At 36.8% G+C, this 22,125-nt stretch overlaps 1 long non-coding RNA gene across 1 annotated transcript; it reads right to left on the reverse strand.

Annotated features, from left to right (window-relative positions):
• Window positions 1-2,133: 2,133 nt before the first annotated feature.
• LOC122139354 lies at window positions 2,134-14,893 on the reverse strand. The gene is made up of 4 exons (XR_006156211.1): window positions 14,018-14,893; window positions 11,919-12,135; window positions 11,636-11,783; window positions 2,134-2,251 (listed from the first exon to the last, which is right to left on the reverse strand). It is a non-coding gene; the product is annotated as an uncharacterized LOC122139354 (long non-coding RNA).
• Between the last annotated feature and the right edge of the window lie 7,232 nt (window positions 14,894-22,125).

Raw genomic sequence — 22,125 nt, forward strand, 5'->3', positions numbered from 1 at the left:
TTTGTTTGAAATATACCGGGGCCTTTATGCTGATGACACTCAGCTCTATATTTCTTCGCGATCTGATGAAACACCAATTTGCAAAACTAACAGAATGCATAGTTGATGAAAACTGAACGGCTAGTAATTTCTTACTGCTAAATTCTGAAAAAAACAGAGGTGTTAATTATCGACCAAAAACCTCCTCATGTAATGACCTAGAACACTGTCTAATATTTGATGGCTGCTCTGTAAATTCGTTGTCATCAGTTAGGAACCTAGGCATGCTACTTGATAGCAATCTTTCCTTTAAAAAAAACATGTTTCTAGCGTTTCTATTTTCCATCTTAAAAATAAATCTAAATTACGACCTATGCTCTCAATGTCAAATGCAGAAACGTTTATTCATGCGTTCATTACCTCAAGGTTAGATTATTGCAATGCTTTATTGGTCGGTTACTCTGCACGATTAATAAACAAACTCCAGCAGGTTCAAAATGCAGCACTTACAGTACTTACTAGAACCAGGAAGTACGACCATATAAGCCCAGTTCTGTCAACACTGCACTGGCTCCCCATTAAACATTGTATACATTTTCAAATCTTGCTAATTACTAAAAAGCCCTGAATAGTTTAGCTCCTCAGTACTTGAGTGAGCTCTTATTGCATTATAGTCCTTCACGTCCGCTACGATCTCAAAACACTGGCCATTTGATAATAAATACCTAGAATATCAAAATCAACTGCGGGAGGCAGATCCTTTTCCTATTTAGCGCCAAAACACTGGAACAATCTACCTAACACTGTTCGGGAGGCAGACACACTCTGTCAGTTTAAATCTAGATTTAAGACCCATCTCTTTAACCTGGCTTACACATAATACACTATTGCATTTCTGTAATTCAAATCTGTTAAAGGATTGTTAGGCTGCATTAATTAGGTGAACTGGAACCAGGAACCCTTCCCATAACACCCGATGTCACCGTAGCCACCCAGATCCAGTCCGTATCCAGATCAGATGATGGATCAGCACCTAGAGACAACCTCGACTGCCCTGAAATGTTAGCGGAGACTAGTACATCTAGATGTGCCCCAGAGACTGATCCCCTCCGAAGACCTAGTCTCCAAGACGGCCATTGGGACAAGACCACGAGAACCAGATGAGTCCTGTGGACTGACTCTGCTCTGCTGCAGCCTAGATTTAAACTGGGTTTGTCTGGCCAGAGGAGAAAAACACACTATTTCGACACACTATTTGCCCATTTAATACTGTGAAGCTGTTTTGACACAATTTGCATTGTAAAAAGTGCTATATAAATAATGGTGACTTGACTGACTTGATTATTGTAAATTGAGTAAATGATGACAGAATTGTCATTTTGGGGTGAATCACCCCTTTAAGGCCTGATTGGAGGGCGGTGCTGTGTTTGCACATGGTGTGGATTCACCTATACGCTCAATTACCTGGTCTCATGTCCTCCTTCCTTCTCATACACAATTCAGCCAGCCAAATCTGCAATCAATTTCAGTCGGCTGTGATTGGCGTGCGGGTGAAGTAGCTGGAATTAGGCCTCAGTTTAAATGATTAATGTTTTTCTAAGGCCCTGTGAGTATATGTGTGCATGTATTTTTGTGGATGCATGTGTATAGCAGCCAGGCAAAGTGGGAGGCATCTGCTCTGATACTGGGAATGTCCGCATTTACACAAAGACGCCCAGAGAGTCTTACTGAACTCTAATAAAGTCTCGGGAGAGACTCATTATTACCTGCACTCACCCCGAACTGCCCTCCAATGAGAGAGCCAGCTTCACAAAAACAACGAACCATACACACATATGCATGCCAACACAAACACACACACATGGACAAACATGTTAAATTCACCTCTCACGAGTGGGATGTACGTCATTATATGCTTGAAGCATATTTATTGATTTACAATGGTTTTACAGTCATGTATAATTTTGATGTGATGCAGTTCCTTGCAGCATGTTTGAATATGATAAACCTGTCAGTGGTCTATAAAGAACATTGCTATTTGTGCTAAACAGTACACAAACGTTAAAAACAAGCAATGTGTTTCAAATAAGGGTGTATCAATCCTAATTAGCCATCACAAACATTGCATGTAACCGAAGATGCATGAGACCTTACCTGATGGCAGTACTCTTGAAAATCACGGGAAAGCCTGCAGTAAGTATGTGACATTTTGCTTCCATGTGTAAACATTAATCCCATCAGCTCCTGCCCACAGGTGCAGCTGGACAGTTTCCTGGCGGGTGGAAGAATAAGGTAATGTCTCTATGGAGAATGTTAAGACGACAGCACAGAGCAGTAAAACATTTACGCTTGATTAGTTTTTCTTTTGCAGAACTGGAAACGTAATACATCAGTTTCTCTGGAGCTGTTTGTATACAAAAAAATTATTTAAGTAAAATTTCCCAAATGTATCATTATTCAAATGAAGCCACAGTACATTTTTAGCATCCTCTCGTCACGCATTATCAGCCTCAGGGCTTTTCTGTAAAGGTGTGAATGTATACATATGAAAGTTATTGCATTTACAATAGTAAGTACTTTGAAGAATAAAAGGATAGTTCACTCAAAAATGAAAATTCTGTAATTTACTCACACTCAAGTTGTTACATACCTGTATAAATCTCTTTCATCTGTTGAACATAAAAGAGGATATTTCGAAGAATGTGGATGATATGATTTCCACAGTATTTTTATCCATACTATGAAGGTCTTTGGGGAACTCTTTGGTTACCCACATTCATCAAAACATCATCTTCTATGTTTGACAGAAGAAAGAAACTCAAGTTTGGAACAACTTGAAGGTAAGTAAATGATGACAGAATTTGCATTTTGGGTGAGCTATCCCGTTAACAACAAACTGATCTGAGCTTCTTTAAAAACAATGGGTCAAAAGGTCAGCTGCATTAAAATGAATTGAAATTCAAATAAATCCATGTAAATAAATCTCTAAATAGGTTTGTCAAGACAATTTCAAAATGTTGCTTTGAAAAAATGTTCAAAGTTTTGAAAACATTTAAAAACGAGAAAGATTCACCTAAATTCACCTTCATCTGCAAAACGAATAAATTATTGCATTTAATGTGTAATCTGAAAACGAAAGAAAGAAAATTGTAGAAGGGTGTAAGGAAATCTTAATTGTAGAAGATCTCCCAGAATCTCCCAGTAAGTTATTTTTTCCTGTTAATGCAATTTAACTTCTTGAGTGGTATGGCAAGTTGAATTCAAATTTCAACTCGTCAAATGAAAGGTGGTTAATTCTTCATTTCTAAAATTTGTCCAACACTGCTGTACTGTATATACAAACATTAACAATAAATTAACCAAGCACTGCACATCAAGCACTGACTTTACAGCATGTGGGTTTACAGATGGCTGCAAAGGAATAGTGCATGTTTTTCATGTATAATCAATGTTTTTCTTAGAAAAAAAAGTGATGATTGTTGGCTCTTGCTGTGTGAGACCAGAGTTGGCATGTTTTAATGGGGAAATGAGGTCACACTTGGGTCATATGGGACGGAGATCTGGCCTCTCTCCCTGCATCTCTCTCTCAGTTATATTCTGCACAGAAGCCTATGACTTCAAAGTGGGCACTTTATAAGCACAATAAAGTTTTATATGTATTTACAGACAAAAACCTATTTCTATGAATCACCATAATACCAACGAACAAATCACCCAAAATAATCAGTGCGCTTCTCTGAGCCACAGGACATGTAGGCCATTGTCCCTGTGAGGTTCATTTATCATGCAAACGTTTTGTTGTTCACATCTAACAGAGGCCTGACATCAATTATAGAGTGCTCCACAACATTGACTTTAAGAGCTCGTATCAGTGCTCCTGACCGTATTTCATATCTCAAATCGCTGCCATGATAATTAATGAATAAGACTTGGAGTAGGCCAACAGTTAGGCCTATTTTATTAACATCATTATTTGTGAACCTGAATTTCGTTCCAGTTTCTGATCTAGTTTTACTGTGCTGATTGTATTTCAGCCCCTGCAGACATAATGCCCGTTCCCTTAATCCAACCCACAAATAAAACCACAATCACAAACACACAAGGTTATAATACACATCAGACTGTTTGGATAATTTACAGAGTTTGTTTAAACCTCCATGTCTATATTTTGTAAAACAGTCGTGCATTTAATCTATTGCTTTTGCCATAATTACATAGAAAACATTGGGTATATATATATATATATATATATATATATATATATATATATATATATATATATATATATATATATTAATAATTCAACAAAGATGCATAAAATTCATTACTGTAATGACTGTAAATGCATTGTTTATAAATATAGTTTATATTTCAAATAGGTAGTTAAAAAAAAGTGTAGCATTTTTTTACTACAATTTTAGTAGCATAGCTGTTTTCAACAAAAATAATAATAAAAAAGTTTCTTAAGCAACCAATCAGCATATTTGAATGATTTCTGAAGGATAATGTGACACTGAAACTGGAGTAATGGCTGCTGAATATTTAGCTTTGCCATCAGAGGAATAAATTACATTTGAAAATATATTAAAAAAGCAAAACAGTTATGTAAATTGTTACAATATTTCACAATATTACGTTTTTTTTTTTTTATAATAAATAAATGCAGCTTTGGTGCTTTTAAAAATAAAACCTTACTGACCCAATATTTTTGAACAGTAGTGATAAAGCATAAACATAATCCATAAATGAATAAGCTCTTATTATTTGTGTATAAATATTAGCATTAACATTCTTCCCCCTCTATTTGCACCAATGCAACACAATCCTACTGGAGACGGATGATGTTGATATTATGATAACTAGGCTGTTAATTATATGACCTCACCGGTTCATGAATCAGGAAGGGGTTTTTCAGACTGGGCCTTCCATTTCTCTGTTATCATAGTCTTAGATTGCGCTGTAACAGGAGAGGATCTTATCGAGAATATATTACCAAACTGGGACACAACCTCCCAGGTCAAAGGAGATATGTTTGTAGCCCAGGAGTGCATGTGTGTGTGTATGTGTTTTGATTTGGGTCTGCTGGTCAGTTTAATGCATCTGGATGTAATCTTGCCCTCTGCTATACGTTTACTCTTCACAGGTTAAAGTGAAACCTGTGTTTCACCTCATAAAATGTTATGGCATTTCAAACAACTCGCCTCATAAAACGCTACAGGGTCTCCCAAGGACACCTTTTTGCCCAGCGCTCGTTTTTCAACATCTCCCACCCGAGATCTATGCCCATCTCGCCTTTCACAGATCAAGACCTAGGAATCAGAGAAGAAGAAAAGGGGCAAAAAGAGAGCGGCTATCAATCAGGGTTTGGAAATCAGGATATAGGTAGGTCAGTTCTTTGCGAGAGAAACACAAACCACATGTGGCAGCAGGAGCAGGAGCAGGAGCAATGCAACAGGATTAATGCTGGTGGTGAAAATGAGATCAGGTCACTCAAAGCTTCTGGTTCAACGAGAACGTGCAGTGAGAAAGTCCTCACCCCAAAGCCACACACACAAACAAATCTAGACTGAAACAACCTCACGGCATTCTCACACCGTGACTAACTAACATGAAGATCAGTCATCATCTGCGCAGACACACTTGAAAACACGCACTTAATGTTATAAAGGTGACCTCCTGATCCTGTTGTCCCTCTTCATAGTATTTATTAGGTGCTCGTGGTTGGATGTATGTGTAGAGTTGATAAAAGCATCTGGACTCGTATTGGGGTTAAGACCCGTGGGAGTGAAGTGGGTGTTTTCAGCTGGACTGTTCTGAATTGTTCTTTTAGTGTCTGTGCAGCAATGTTGTACCTCCCCACCCAAGCGCACTTCGGCCAGCCAAACTACTGTCTTGTGAAATGTGTAGCATATTTTGTGAGCTTACGTAAACCATAGGAGAGATACTTTTTGGAAATAACATGCAATTTACTGCAGGTGAAAAAATTACTTAAGAAAGGACCAAGAATGTTAGCATTCCAGATTTTATTTGCCAAGCTCCAGGGAATGCCGTCATTTGGAAAGCAAGTTCAGCTTCCAGTTCACACACTATTCTGATGAACTGACAAACATGACACCAGGAGCTTAGCGTGATGAAATTAACCACAAAGCCGCTACGAGTGTCTCTAACAGGACCAAAACTGGTGGAGTCGAGCGCAGTGGCAGAAATGAGTGCTTTCTCTTCACAACGGAATAGAAACAATAGTCATGTTTGTTTTACATGCATCTGTGTTTGTTTAGCGCGTTTGTGTTGTACGTGTGGACAGAGGGACAATTAGCTAGGGGCATTTTCTTGGCCAGTTTTCTGATATGGACAATGGAAAAATTCACTCACTTTGTCTCCCTTCCTCACATAAAAAAGCAGTCAAGAGTCGTAACAATTGGGATAGAAGCACTATACAGTCTTGTTTACAGATGGTATTAAAATCCGTCTCTGGTGATCAGATCACATGTGGTCTACCAAGACACATTGGTGCTTACAACATGTGTTTAAATGTGTCTTCTGTGACCCCTTGTGAGGGGAAGGTCAAGATTTTGTAACTACATGCATCACTCACTACATCAGTCTGTTAATACAGCACAAAATGTATTTATTTTTTATTTTTTGCTTGATTTTGAAAGAAGTCTCACTAAGGCTGGAATTATTTGATCAGAAATACAGAGAAAAAATTCTGTTTTCTATTTCATTATATTATGAATGATAATTTATTACTGCAATGGCAAGAATAGGTGCTTAAGATATTTTTAATTATTAATATTATTGTTGAAAACATTCTTTAATTAACAGAAAGTTTACAAGAACATTTGTAACATTGCTTACTGTCACTTTTGATCAATTGAACGGATCTTTGCTGAATAAAACTATTTCTTTCTTTCTTTAAAAAAACCCACAACTATTCAATGGTACAGTGTACGTAAATATACTTAAAGGGATACTCCACCCCAAAATGAATTTTTTTTCATTAATCACTTACCCCCATGATGTTCCAAACCAGTAAAAGCTTCGTTCATCTTTGGAATACAATTTAAAATATTTTGGATGAAAACTGGGAGGCCTGTGACTGTCCCATAGACTGCCAAGTAACTTACACTGTCAAGTCCAGAAAAGTATGAAAAACATAGTCAGAATAGTCCATCTGCCATCAGTGGTCCAACTGTAATGTTATGAAGCGACGAGAATACTTTTTGTACATGAAGAAAACAAAAATAACGACTTTTTTTCAACAATTCCTTTGTCAACAGTCTCCTCTGTGTCTCTCCATATCACCGTATGCTACATATGCTCTTCTGTATCAGAAGCGCCACAAGGATGCGCTGTTTCTACGTGTATTTACCTTTGATTTGAAAGAAAACAGCGCATCCGTGTGGTGCGGCTGATACAGAAGAGCATACGGTAATATGGAGAGACACAGAGGAGACTGTTGACAAAATATCTTAAATTGTGTTCCGAAGACAAACAAAGCTTTTACGGGTTTGGAACAACATGGGGGTAAGTGATTAAAGACAAAATGTTCATTTTAGGGTGGAGTATCCCTTTAACAGTCTGTATTGGTAAAAGTTGACCTTTAATCAACATACACTTACACAAATACACACACACACACACACACACACACACACACACTCAAACCCAAGATGTTTAACATTACTACACCCTGGGCAACTGTTAAAACCAAGTACAGTAATTAAATTACTGCTTTTAAATCTTAACGGTTACTCTAATGAAATTTACTGAAAATAACCATCATAAACAGATTCTGCCAGAGAGTTATCTCTCATTCTGATTATCACAAGTATGATTTTTGCCACTTATCAGGAGCAAATTGAGAAATTATGTCTGAAAGTAACCATATTTTGGTTTTAAGAAATACATTCAAACTTGAACTTTATACCAGTGAATATTATATATATATATATATATATATATATATATATATATATATATATATATATATATATATATATATATATATATATATATATATATATATATATATACACACACACACACTCACACACACAAAAACACAAAAACCATTTTGGCCCAGCTGACCGAGATTCAAGTCCACTGTCAGACTGATTCTGCTTGTTCTCAGAGCATCTGGCTAAAATTAAATGCCATGAGATAATGCTATGAACGTTTCCCCCTGAATTTATTTATTTACTCATTTGATGTCTGTCATTACAATTTAGATAATCAAATTTGTTTTTCAAGTCCCTTGGGGTTTGAAAAACCAGAATAAAACCCATAAAATTTGGCAGTCTCAAAGCCTCAAAAGAAACTTGCCAAAGAGAAAGATGCTGAATTTGTCTGAGTCCGCATGAACAGTACCTATGTAATTGTGTTTGGAACTTTCCAATGAAAACACCTACATGTGCTTCATTCTTCTTTCTGTTCTTAACCAGAGTGCACTGCATTTCCCAGCATTCCTCAGAGGGGTGTTCATCCTGAACCACAGCCCAGTTACATTATTGGGTGAAAACAACCCTCTAAGGAAATTTAGGCAACTGATTGCAAAATCACGCCCTTTACATTTGATCTTAGAGCAATACATACGCATATGGTTTGATTTAAGAGGCTAGTGTGGTTCAGCAGATATATTTTTATTTTAATTTACTGTAAGTAATTGTAAATTAAAGTATTGCTAGGTGTCTATTCACTCCAGGTGGCTGTGGGGACTTTGGAATAGCTCAGAATGAAAATAATAAGGTTAAATAATCATATAAGCTTTCAACACCTGCAATTTGCAAAACTGTACTGGAAGATTTAAATAATGACATTTAATATTTTTATAGAATGGTTTCTAATGCCCATTGCAATAAAGTCTAGCCTGATTACATTTCAATTTGAACCACCTGCAAATCACAAATTGATTTTGGATGCTGTCAGGAGCCGCCACAAAAGCTGTTATTTGTATCAGCTTTGCAATTTCCAACCAGTTGTTGAGTCCATACTGGCATGAAACAAAAGCACAGATGAAGGTTTCTGGTGGTCTTACTTAAAAGTCCTGATGTAATAAACACTTCATTGCATAAGACTACAGATGGCAGGCGACTCTGTGAAATCACCTGTTATTTGGAAGCCCGCTTGCACTTTACGCACTTAACTATGAGAGCTGTTTTTTACGAGTGTTTGGCATTAACTTATACGTGAACGTGCTGATGAAGGTAATAACGTAACAAATAATGGTTCTTTTACAGGGATAGTTCACTCCAAAATTAATCATTTAGGATTATGTTTGATTTTGTCCTAGTTTTCATTGTGTTGCCTGATTATGTCATTCTGTTCACCTGTGTTCTGTTAATCATCTCATTAGTTCCCTTTGTTTGGTTCATGCTTGTATACCCTCAGTTCTCCCGTAGTCTTCGTCCATTCTCTGTTATGTAAAGTTGTGTTTTCCTTCTTCTATCTGCTGAGTTATTATTAAAGGAAAAGAGTTTTAACTGCACCTTCTGTTTTCATCTTCCTTCCTATGACACACTGTAACGTCATGTCTGTTTTTGTATAACCACCGACATTCATTGTATGGACAAAAACAGCTGAAACATTCCTCACAGTATCTTATATTGTTTTCCTGACAGTTCAAGTTATATTTACAATACACATTGTATCAAAGCAGCTTTAAAGAAAATTATATCGTAAGAAAGTCTGTTGCATCTATATTGTTTTTAACATCCCTTTTGAAAAGTTTAATAAATTAAACACCTGAAAGAAATGTGTAGTCGACAAGTCATTGTTTGTTTGATTAGAATTTCAACAGAGTGAAATTTGAATCTGTTGTTAAACTGCTCTACTGTAACAATTCCCAGTCATTGCTAGCTGCTAGTTTTGCACAATTTACTCTCAATATACAAACCCATCTTTTACATGTCACTGTTGAGCTGAAGATATTCCTACACCAGCCATATAACAGCTGTCAATCAAATCCTGTCCTGTACTGAAAATCTGATATGGAACACATCAATTGTCTTGTCTACGCCAACAATGAATCCTATATTAGATTATTTGCTTGAATACATGTTTGTTGTGTAACAGAGTTTAAGATGATGTCATTTTATTCTGTGACTGGCAGTTAGAGAAATTCCGATATGGAACCCATTAAAACGCTGGCGTCTATTGTGCTCCGCGGACTCCCGTATGTTTCAGCATTTCATTTCGCTCTTTTTTTCCCTCCTACTCATTTTTAGCCTTTGTAGTGGTTGTGTTTCTCAAGGACAGGAACATAACTCTTGGAAAAATATATTTTGGCAGCTAAGGAGTAGTCAGGACTGAAAAAAAGAGCTGCGATGGATGGATTTTGGCCAAATGCATTGTTGCAAATGCATTTAGTCTTCAAACGTACAGTCGCTTTTTTATAAACATAAAAAAGTCTTGTCTTTTATGCCATCATTGGGATTATGGTTGTGTCCGCTTTTAGAGCGGGTCATACGATGAGTGTTTCATCATCTGTGGACGCTCTTACAGGAAATGATGTAATTACAAAATGCTTAAGAAAACATGAGCTTGTGCTTCCCTGGCAGTTACAGTACCCAGTATCATCAGAGACCACAGGATATTAAATCAGGATAATTAAGTGTCAGGAGTTGTAATAATTTTGTTATGGGTTATAAAGTGACAAGTGGAGGATATACAGATACAAACACTGCACATGTGGCCTTCAGACCAGACAAAACCCTTCCGCAGATCCTACCGAGAAACCTGCAAAAGGCCTTAATCCTGGAATCTGCTATATCAAACCACTCATGCATTTAACGTCCCGGGAGCGGGAAATATCTGTCAGTACGATCAACAGGAGTTTGACTGATCGCTCTGCTTCTTTCCTTCCAAACTCATAGAGAAACAATTGACGGCTGTCTGTTTCTACGGAGCCCTCTTAGATCTGATGCACGTTCCAAATGCAGCGTTTTGGGATCTAACACCAAAGCATCGGCCCTTGAATAAAAGAGAGATTTATATCCTTGCGCCTCGCTGTGTGGACAGAGTAGCACACACTTTTCTCTCGCTGTTTCCCTCAAAGTGGTAATAGTTTTTCCTCCATGCTGATGTGTTCAATGGGGACAACAGAAGGACGAGTTCAAAGATGCAAAACGCTCAATCTGGACAAAACATTACAGCAGTCCAGCCCTCATTGATGGATGTGCTAGGCGAGCATTATTTGTAAAGCACAGACGCTGTACGTAGGTCTGCAGGAAGATGAAAAGTCACGCTCGGATGCCAACATGCTGGAGGGACCAATCAAAACAAACACACACGGGTCCAAACATAATCACTAACCATGATTTGTTCGTGTTCAGGATGCGTAGCGATATCTGACTCGGAATATCTGCAGGTCATTTTAATGATGAAGTGTCTTGAAGATGCTAATTCGATAGACACATGTAGCTGCATGGAAATCTGAAGCAGATTTAAACATTTGCAAACGTAAAGCTAGTTATGGTGGGGCTGCGGGTAAGTGTGTTTATGTAGGGGTCTCGCAGGGTTCTTAAAAGTAAAGTGGCATGTTTATGTACAAGTTTCATGCGTTTTTACATATGCTCAGATGCACACTGAGTTTAGAGCATTCCTGTTGTGCTGTGGTCTGTCAGACCTATGATTTACATTAAAGTCAATCACTCACTCTGAAGGGCTTCTGCCTGTAGCTCCCTGCTGATGTTCAACAGTGGCAGTATTACATTCTTTATGATGAGGCCCCCTCTTTCTCTGTCTTTTGTCTCTCTCTCGCTCGTCTCATCGAGTCAGCCTCCTCCTCTTCTCCGTTTGCAATGCTGTGAGATGGAGGGATGGTAACGATTATAGAAGAGAGGAGAAAAAAGACAGGCAGATGGGGATTCCAGCGATCTCTTTGGAATAGATAAATAGATTTTGAAATCATTCACAAATGATGTGCAAAATGTGCTCACCATCTGCTCCTACCAGCGCTGAGAAAACCCTGCTCTCTCCGTCACACACTTTTTTCCCCTGCTTTTTCTCTCATTCTCGCTTTTTCTCCTTCCCCTCTTCGAATTTGTCATTTTATAGCCATCACGGCTGCGTCGCAGGTGTCATTTCCAGTGACTGTTCCAGGAGGCCGACTCACAAAAAAAGGATTCTGGATTCTGACTAGTAGTTAGAAACAAGCTTTAATGCAAGAAGAGAAAGAGAAAGAGAAATTTCAATGTATGACATAAATCCCACTGCATGAACAGCATGAAATGAGCATCCTGATTGCGTGGGTGTCCCACAAACCACATTTCCTAGGGAGCACTGAGGGAAGCAAATGGAACACCTGATGGTTGCTGGAATGCAGTTGAATAGGATGCATGTAACATAGAAAAACCAATGGGCAAAGTTACACAGTGTAAATAAATTCAGTCTCTCTCCTTTCTTCATCTATTGAGATGTGTGAAGGAAACAGGGTGACCAGATTAATCTAAATCAATAAATAAGTAAATGCATACGTAACATGAAATTTCAAGTGGCAGCTTGTGTCCTACATACATACATACATACTCACTGTAAAAAAAAGATTGTGATTTTAACAATAAAAGAATGTAAAAATGCTACAGTAAAAACCTGTTAACTGGTAAACAGTAAGTTTCCATACTATATACGGTGAATAAATGTTATTACATTTAATGTAATGTTACAGTAAAATACTGTTAAAAATATGGTTTTTGGAAGTGAAAAAGAAAAAGTAATTGTATAATTTACAGTGAAAAAAATTAAATTGACACTCCCAGAATTCCCTGCATGACACTTCATATTTGATTTTTTTGTTGTTTTTGTTGAAATAACTATGTTTCTTAGTTTTTGTTTCATATCAGTTGTGTAGATTAGGGTTTTATCTTAGATGTAATGTTGTTTAATTAATGTTATTACATTATTTCAGTATCATGTGTGTCACCATGATGGTGTTTAGTGTTTGTGTGAATGACACTGTGAACCTTCTTATATATATTAATATATTGCCCTCCTCAGCTTGTAGAAAAGCTGTGTGTGATGAGCTTTGGTTCATCATGTGCCTTTATCATCATTTCTTGTTTTTGTTGTTTATAAGTGTTTTTGGTTGGTTCAAAACAGATATTAGTACTTCAGTATGTTGGCTTATTAAAATTACATCAGTTAATGAAATAAGGTATTTTATTGTGAATTTAAGTTAAGTCTGTAAAACCTAAAATGATGCTACCATATTTTTTTACGGTGAATTTCTGGCAACCACAGTTGCCTTGCCGGTATTTTACCGTAAATATAACAGATTATATATATTTTATATATATAAAAAAAATATTTCCACTCTCAAACTTTTGAATGGTACAGTAGTGTACTGTACCATTCAAAAGTTTGAGAGCAGAAATATATTTTTTTTATGTTTTTGCAAGAATCCCTTACAGTATCTGCGCCAAAGCTGCATTTATTTGATCAAAAAATAGAATAAAAAATAATATTGTAAAGTATTATTATGATTTAAATATTTGAATATATTTTAAAATGTAATTTATTCCTCTGATGGCAAAACTGAATTTTCCGCAGCTATTATCATTATAATCCTTAGTGTCACATGATCCTTCAGAAATAATCAATAATGCTCAAGAAACATTTCATATTATTATCAATACTGAAAACCATTGTTCTGTTAAATATTTTGCGGAAACATTTTCTTTTCAGGATTCTTTGATGAAAGTTCAAAACAACAGCACTTATTTAAACTTTTTTTTAGTAACAGTTAAATTTGATAATCTTTGCTGAATAAAAGTATTAATTTCTTTACATATGCAAAAACATTTCGTAGAATTATTTTTTTTTAAACTAACAAGATCTGTCAGTTGAAACTTCACATTTACATGTGATTAAATTGTTAAAAATATTATTATTATGTTAAATATTTTAATATTGTGTTAACTTTGTTATAACATTGAAACTTAAAATAAATGTAAATCCATACAAACATTTAAGTGTTTTAGCAGTCTATTAGCTGAAATGGAGACATATGTATGTATTTTAGAGAATTATTGGGACACACCTGTGAAACTGAGACCAGAACGTTGGTCACCATGGAAGGCTGCACAGGGATTCTGGGATACATGATTAACTGCAAGTAACTCTTTACATGCTCACTCAGATCCACAGTATTTGAGCCTTTATTACCAGCTCTGACTGGGCAGAATAACCTCAATATCCTTAGCCATTTAATGAGCTTTTCCTGGTCTGCTTCGCTCCCATAGATGGTCTGACATGGCGAGAGGAAAAGGAAGCTGGCATCATCCCACCAAAACCGATGAGAAAAAAAAAAATGAGAGAGGAAAGGAAGAAGAAAAGAAAAACAAAAGTAGTCAGGATCTGATTAGTAACACTTACATGCCTAAATGAATCCCAGTAACATATCTGCCTCAACCACACATGCTTTCCATAACCTGCAGAAATGTGCTGAGAAAGAAACGGAGGGGAAGATAAAAATAAGTTGTTATCTTTTACTAAAAATAACAGTCTCAGAATCATACGTACACAGAAGAGGTTACTCAACCTAATTTCTTATTTTGAAAGGTTGCTGTGTGTTTATTAATTCATCCACATCTATAAATTGCCATTTCCAGTTTTTCTAAAAAAAAAAAAAAAAAAAAACACGTCCTTTCTTAGCACAAAACATCTTTCCTCCAGATTTTAGTTAAAAGTGTGACTTCATAGAAATAAAAGGAGATGTAATTGCTTAAACCATGTACTAATGCAAAACCAAAAGCTAGCAAGGGCCTTTTCTAACACCAATATCACCTTGAAACAAAAACAGGACACATCTGCCACATCTCCACATGTCTGAGTGGAAACAAGATGGAAACAAGACATTTTACCCACACACATACACACGCAGAACTCTGGTACTTGTGTGATTGACATTTTTAACCCTAACAATAACAGATGACTGTAACTTGAAAAATGGCAATTAGAAGAAAATGTAGAACAGATGAGGAGGAAAAGAAAGAGAGAGAGAGTGAAATACACACATCTAGTGAGAGAAAAAGAGAATTCCTCCTTTGAATACAGACGCCTAGATGAATGTGAAGGACACAGAGATTATCCTGTGCTATTGTTCCAGAAAATAACTCAATCATGCTGTTGAAGCCTAGCGGTACACAGCCAAATACGGAGAAGAGCTGTCACCAGCGGGTGTATATGGGCCCCGCACTGTTTTTTAGGAAACCCCTTTTAAAAATGTGTGTGGTCATATTCGTGCTTCAGAGAAATGACAAGCAAGGCCGCACAAACTAAATAAACCTAAATCAAAGAGTTAAAATCACCGCTGTCGGTTTCACCACCTGATCCGTCCAGAAGTCTGAGCTTCAGAGATGAGAGATATGTTCTGAACGCGTCTAAATAACGTCCACTGTTTATGACCACACAGTATATTGTTTACTCTTTTGAGCAGCACACCCACTCACACCTGCGGCCTTCAGCGCTTATAGCATCAGCGACTCCGTACACTAATTCATATCAGATGTGCCATGGACACCCACTGGTGAACGCTTCTAAAAGCTGTCTGGTGCACCTCGTTGCTGCTTTAAACTAGAAAAGAAACATGTCCTGTTATTTCCTTCCTTAAAATAAAACATTTGCTGCTGCTTTTGGATCTTTAGTGAAGTCAATGCACCAAAAATAATTTTCTAGTGAGATCCATCCAAACTCTGTTGACATACCGGATGAAACTGTGGATGAAATAATGGGCACAGAGTGTTGTGTGAATGTTTTCAGAGGGAATGTTTGGAATGAGTGTATGTACAGAATGTACAACAAACAGATTTTGTATGTTTGTGTAGCCTACAGCAAACTGTGAACAAAATTTTGTGTTTGAGTATGTGTGTGTGCATACTTTGTAGCTCTTTTTAAACACTGTAATGCTGATTGGTGTTGAAAGTAGCCCAGCAGAACCAGTTCAGTAAAATGCTTCCATTTGGAACCTTAGTCTGTAACACAAACCTTCCTCTCTATGCCTCCATCTCTCCATCCTTTCGTCCTGTTTTCCTTAATATGTAAATCTAATCCCTCTACAGCTGCTGCTTGGACATTTAAAATGAGGGGAAAGTACTTTTCTTTACTCTTGATCAAAGTATCAGGCTAACTGCATCTGACCCCCAGGTAGGCAGAATGGATTTTTCACCACTTTCTTTCTTGGCAAAATACCAGTCACCTTGTCAAGGGACTATGTTTCGCTCTCTGCTCTTATTTTAAAAAGCCATTGCTACTGGCACAATGAGAACGCAAAGTTTCCATCTTTATTTCATTGAGGTAAAATTAGATGAAAGTCATCTTTTTCCCGCCCCTGAAAAAGGAGAGGTACGGCATGCAATTTATGACTTCATTATGTTGGTGTTGCAGCACTTTGAAGAGAAAATAATTATAATAGTATCTATTAAACCGAACTGATCGGAATAATGATGAAATGCGTTCTTCCTCACCACACGCATTCACTGTGAAATGGAATCTGGATCCTTTTTCCCATGAAAAGCACAAGAGAAAAGCTGTTTCTCATAAAGAGAGACTTCACACAAGAAAAACATACGGGAATTGTCATCAGCACTACCAAGCTAGACTTTGCAGGGTCGACCTGCCCTGGGTGGCAAGTGTCACCAAATGCCAATCAAAGGGACTTTCCCTGCATCTGCGGTCACCAGCTTCAATGGTGTTTACAATATTATTTTGAAGAGAAATGAATGAAGTATATAATTCATTCATTCAAGTTTCTTCACAGTCTGTTTCATATTTCTGAGTCTTCTACAACTACCACTGGGCTAAGCAAAGACTACCTTAGCGTTCAGTACAAACAATGAATATCATATCACATATCACAAGTTGTTGTTAGATCTTCCATTATCATTAACTAATAATAAGGGACAGTAAAAACATTTAATGTTAGAAAATTATTTAAAAATAAAAAAAACTATTTAAAATAAACTTTCTATTCACCAAAGAATTCTGAATCCTGTTCCTTGAGAACCAAATTATAATATATTAGAACGACTTTTGAAGTATCATATGATACTGAAGACTAAAGTAATGGCTGCTCAAAAATCAGCTTTGGCATCAGAGGAGTAAATGGTATTTTAAAATGCATACTATACCATAAAAGGCATACTATACTATACTATATTATACTATACTATACTATACTATACTATACTATACTATACTATATTTTGGTCAAATAAATGCCTTGGTGAACATAAGAGACTTCTTTCAAAAACATTTAGAAATCTTACTGACCCCACCCAAACTTTTTAACTGTCCATGGAAAGCATCCATAAATAAATAAATAAATTAATTAATAATAATAATATAAGAGTAATGTAATATAATAATAATAATAATAATAATAATAATAGATCACTGAATAAACAATAAAAAATGAACAATAAAAAAAAAAACACCGGAGAGGAGCATTGAAATTGGGCATACATCCTACTATATCTTTGTGTAAAAAAAAAAAAAAAAACTCAGAATGCAAATAAAGATAATTTTATTTGCATTCTTGTTTCATAATTGACTGTACATAAATTAGGATATAACTGTCCTGTGTATACAGGCATTTACAATGTCCATTTCTGAGTACATAAAAACAGAAAGAGAACCATATAGCACCTGTGCGGTTCTGTTTCAATCAGACATTGAGGTCAGTGGTGCTGCTAACCATAAAGATGAGCTGAGTCCACTCCAAAACATAGTATATGAGTAATCCTTTCTGAAATTAGAAATTATCAGCTCTCAAATCCACCCATATGAAAGCGTGGATAATACTGTCCCATGTGAGTTACAGCTATTATAGATTCAACTACGCTCCTCTGTGAACAGAAGGAAAAATGACAAAAAAAAAAGTGAGAGAGGAAGGGGGATTTGGTAAAAAAAAAAAAAAAAAAAAAAGCACAGAGAACAGAAAAGACAGTGAAAAAGGGCTAGAGAAGGGAAAAAAAGTGAAAGAGGAGAAACTTGGCACCTCAGCCACACACTGTCATGTAGGCAGGCTGACATCATCATTGTAAAATTGGGAGGCCGGTTTCGTCTTTCCTGCAGATGTGGAGGCCAACATCCCCCCTTCACCCCTCCTTCACAAACTCTCTCTCCTGTGAGGAGACACCATCAGACGGTTGTGGGTATGTCTGTGTGTGTTTGAGGGATAAGTTGTTGAAAGAAGTATGTATGGGCACATCACTGAGGAACAAAGAATACAAAAATGGGTGTGTTTGTGTGTATGAAAAAGCGAAAGAGAAACCTGAGGTTAGTACTGATGTGATGGATCTTCCCCAAGGTCTTCCAGTGTGTTGGTGTCCCTCAGGGTTCCAGTTCAGGTCCTCTGCACTTTCTCCCGTACAGGGCCTTTAGTCTCTTCTGGTGTCCACTACAGAGCTTGTATTCCCCAGGCCTGGCCCCTGAGCTGCCCCCTGGGCCTTCACCTGGGCCTGATTGGATCCTGCTGCTGCAGAAAGCCTTGATTTATGAGAGCAGAGCGCCAAGCCTCAGACACGCAGCTGTGTGTCGGCAGGAAAGGGAAGTTGTGCATCACACAGTGTGTGTGTGTTTTACGGGGGAGAGTCACGCCCTGGCGAGCTAGACAGCACAGAATCTGACTCCATGATTGACAGGTGTCAAGTTGGTGTCTGACATGAGCTGAGGTGTGACATATCAAACAGTTTTCAGCAAAAGACTACATGTCAGTGTTTTTTTTTTTCTATCAGCAGAATAAAAGCTAAACAGGTAATAACATTTAGAATAAGTATAGATGAATTTAACTGTAGTTTTTTTTTTTTTTTTTTTTTTAACCTCTGATATAAAAACAACCTCCACAGTCCAAAAAGAGCACTAATCTACAAAAACACCTATTTAGCATACATAAGTTAATATTAAGAAACTATATTTTAGACAAAATATAGCTTACTTTGTCTTTTTTATAAAAGCCAAAGGAGATTTATATGCCACACGTCTATGAGCAACACACAGTAGTTTCGTCCTTGAATGAATGTGTTGTTTAACAAATTGTCTGAGTAAATGATTCAGTGACTCGCTCAGAAACAGTCACTTGTTTCATTCATGAATTAAACAAATGTTATTGAATTAATCGGTTACTCGCTTACCAAGACAGTAACTTGTTTTGTACATGAATGAATAAACAGTTGTTGAAAAAAAGTCAGCAGCATCCTAGTGTTAGGAAATAACATTTCAATGGAGTTTAAACTAAAAAAAAAGTGCATTACATTGTTTTGTGAACCAGCACATTATTTTGTGAATCAGGCTTTGATTATAATTGCATCAAATCATTGTATCTCAGTTCACATGCAAAGGATCTCAAAGGCACAGCAGCACAAAACAGCTTGCTTAATTCTAAGCGTATGAGAAAGGGTGGAAAAAATGCTCATGAAAAAATAAATTATGACTTTTGTAGCGCAGATGCACAAAAACACTTTAGAAATATTATTAATAGACCTCTGAGGAAAAAAATAATAAAACAAATGTTCCATATGACCGATAAATAATCAAATAAACTGAAATAAAAAACCAAACTGCTTGGATATTTATTATGATCTGAAACTATTTTATGTTTTACAGTTAAGCCAAATTATAAATCATTATGCTCCTTACATATAAGACCATAATGCACATCCCATCCTTGAATTAAATAATGCATAGTCAGACTCACAACTGTTTCATTTATAAAGTCCTGTAAACTTCTTTGACAAATACAGCCACAGGCAGTGTTTTGCGGTGGCATACAGGTTTCATCTGATACAATGAGCTGTACAGCATATGCTGCTTCGGACCAGAAGCAAATGGGGTGCACATCCAGAAGAACCAATCCGTTTGGTCAGGCCCTTTCAAATCCATTTCCTACATGCATATCCCACAATTTCAACACATTGTCCAAATGCAACGTCTCAGACAAGGGCTTCTTCAGCACAGCTAAACTTTCATGGATCATCATCCCCATACTTCACCGTGAGTTATGAGCCACGCTCACCTTAACATATTTCAAATATTCCACATGGATCTCAAGACTACGGTATGGCAAATTTAAAATTCATTCAATTTGGTGTGGTATTTTTGAGTCTCCATTGAGAGCTTCAGAAGCTCGTACTGATTCAGAGAATTAGCACGAACATGTCACTGCCAGTAAAAGTGTGTTTACGTCAAGACTGGGTTATGCATTAAACATATGCATGTGGGCAGTTTTTCCTCTATCCTGCAATAAAATCAATTAGCCATACGTAATAAATCTAAAGATTGACACACGATGCAGAAATAAACTTTCCATGTACAGGGACCCCTAAAGTCAAAAATCTTGCCTGCGCCCGAGACACATGTTTCAGTACTTCTCTGAGTGTCAGAAACTGTTTGTCTGGAATACTCTTCGGATGACTTACGAGCTCAGCAGTTTCCTTTCCTCCATCAGAGCTGTTGGCAAAGTTTGCCCTGTGTAGCTAATCTGAAGCCAGTTTGTCACTTATAACTGCTCAGATTAAGATTTGGTAGGGGAAGTTTGATCCACGCCAGCATGCAGGAACAATGGGCCTTCAAAATTTCCTCCCTCGGTCTCTCTTCCACAGTATTTATGATGCTCAAATGTGAAGTAATTTGATAGGCGGAAGAAATATGATGTGCTCTGACGATAGAAAAGTACGACGCAATGAGAGCTTTTGGAAAATGTCAGGCTTCTATCATTTAGCCCGGTATGATAATGTGTTTCATCGTCCGCATTCTGATACACACATCCTTCATGCGGTAAACCAAAGAACACCCCCATGAGCCCCCTGAAGATTAAGTCAGAGTTAGAGTAAGTCTTAAGTGGAGATGAGTCTAGTGGACATGAACCATTCTCCAGAGTCAAATTCAAGAATATCATACTGCAATAAGTTCTGGCTCCACGCTTATTTGACTAATTCATAAAACTGCTGGATTCTCAGTAGAGCAGTGTCAGGTTGTGAAGAAGGGCCTGCGTCTTGGGGTTTTCAGTTAAAATTTGGCATTTGCACGCTGCCTAACTGTAGGACAGGCCCATCAGCGAGAGAAAAGGAGCAGAATCCACTGCGGTCTTCCCGTGGGAGATGGGAAACAAGTTCAAGATTGCGTCGTGAGCGGCACTCGCCTCTCTTCACGAATCACTGCTGTTGTCGTTCAGGTCGTTTCTCAGGAAGCGCTGTCCAGATGGGAGCTGGAAAATCACCTCTGTTATTATACTCTGCGTCTGTCCATGTTGTTCTCAGTATAAATACCGCTGTGTAAGACTAACACAAATCTTAATAGGAAACTTACCTGTCTGAGAGTTTCGATCCACATATGCAATAAAGAAGTCCTACTTAGTGCTGTCTGCGGTCCTGAAACCTAATATGCATCAATGGCCATTGGCCTTTTTTTGGCCTTAGAGAAATGAATGCTTTTATAAACACTTTTATTTTACAATGTCCACTACCAAGGATTGCTTTTACATCCCACATACACAATTGTTCAAAGGTTTGGGGGTCAGTATGTGTGTTTTTTTTTTTTTTTTAAATACATATTTTAAACAAAAGTAATGCAACAAAATGTTTCTATATTAATCAAATGATATTATTTTAAACTTTATATTCATCAAAGAATCCTGAAAAAAAAATATTACAGTATCCACAAAAATATTAAGCCACACAGTCATTTTTAACATTGATAATATTAAGAAATTTATTGAGCACCAAATCAGCATATTAGAATGATTTGTGATATAACACTGAAGACTGGAGTAATGGCTGAAAATTCAGATTTGCCATTACAGGGGAAAATGCAATTAAAATATATTAAAATATAAAAATGTAAATTGTAATCATACCATTTTTAAACACGTTTTCATTATTTACCCTCATGTTGTTCGAAAAAGTAAATTTTTTTCTTTTTTTTTTTTTTCCTGAAATTTTGAATAATGATGGTAACCTAGTTGACGGTAACTATTGACTCCCATATTTTTCTATATTATAGAAGTCAGTACCTACCGTCAACTATTTGGTTACCAACATTCTTCAAAATTTCTTCTTTTGTTTTCAACAGAAGAAAGAAACTTATGCAGGTTTCGAACAACTTGAGGGTGAGTAAATGACATAATTTTCCTTTTTTAAAAAAACTATTCCT

Source organism: Cyprinus carpio, chromosome B13 (genome assembly GCF_018340385.1).
Source record: "Cyprinus carpio isolate SPL01 chromosome B13, ASM1834038v1, whole genome shotgun sequence".
NCBI lineage: Eukaryota > Metazoa > Chordata > Actinopteri > Cypriniformes > Cyprinidae > Cyprinus > Cyprinus carpio.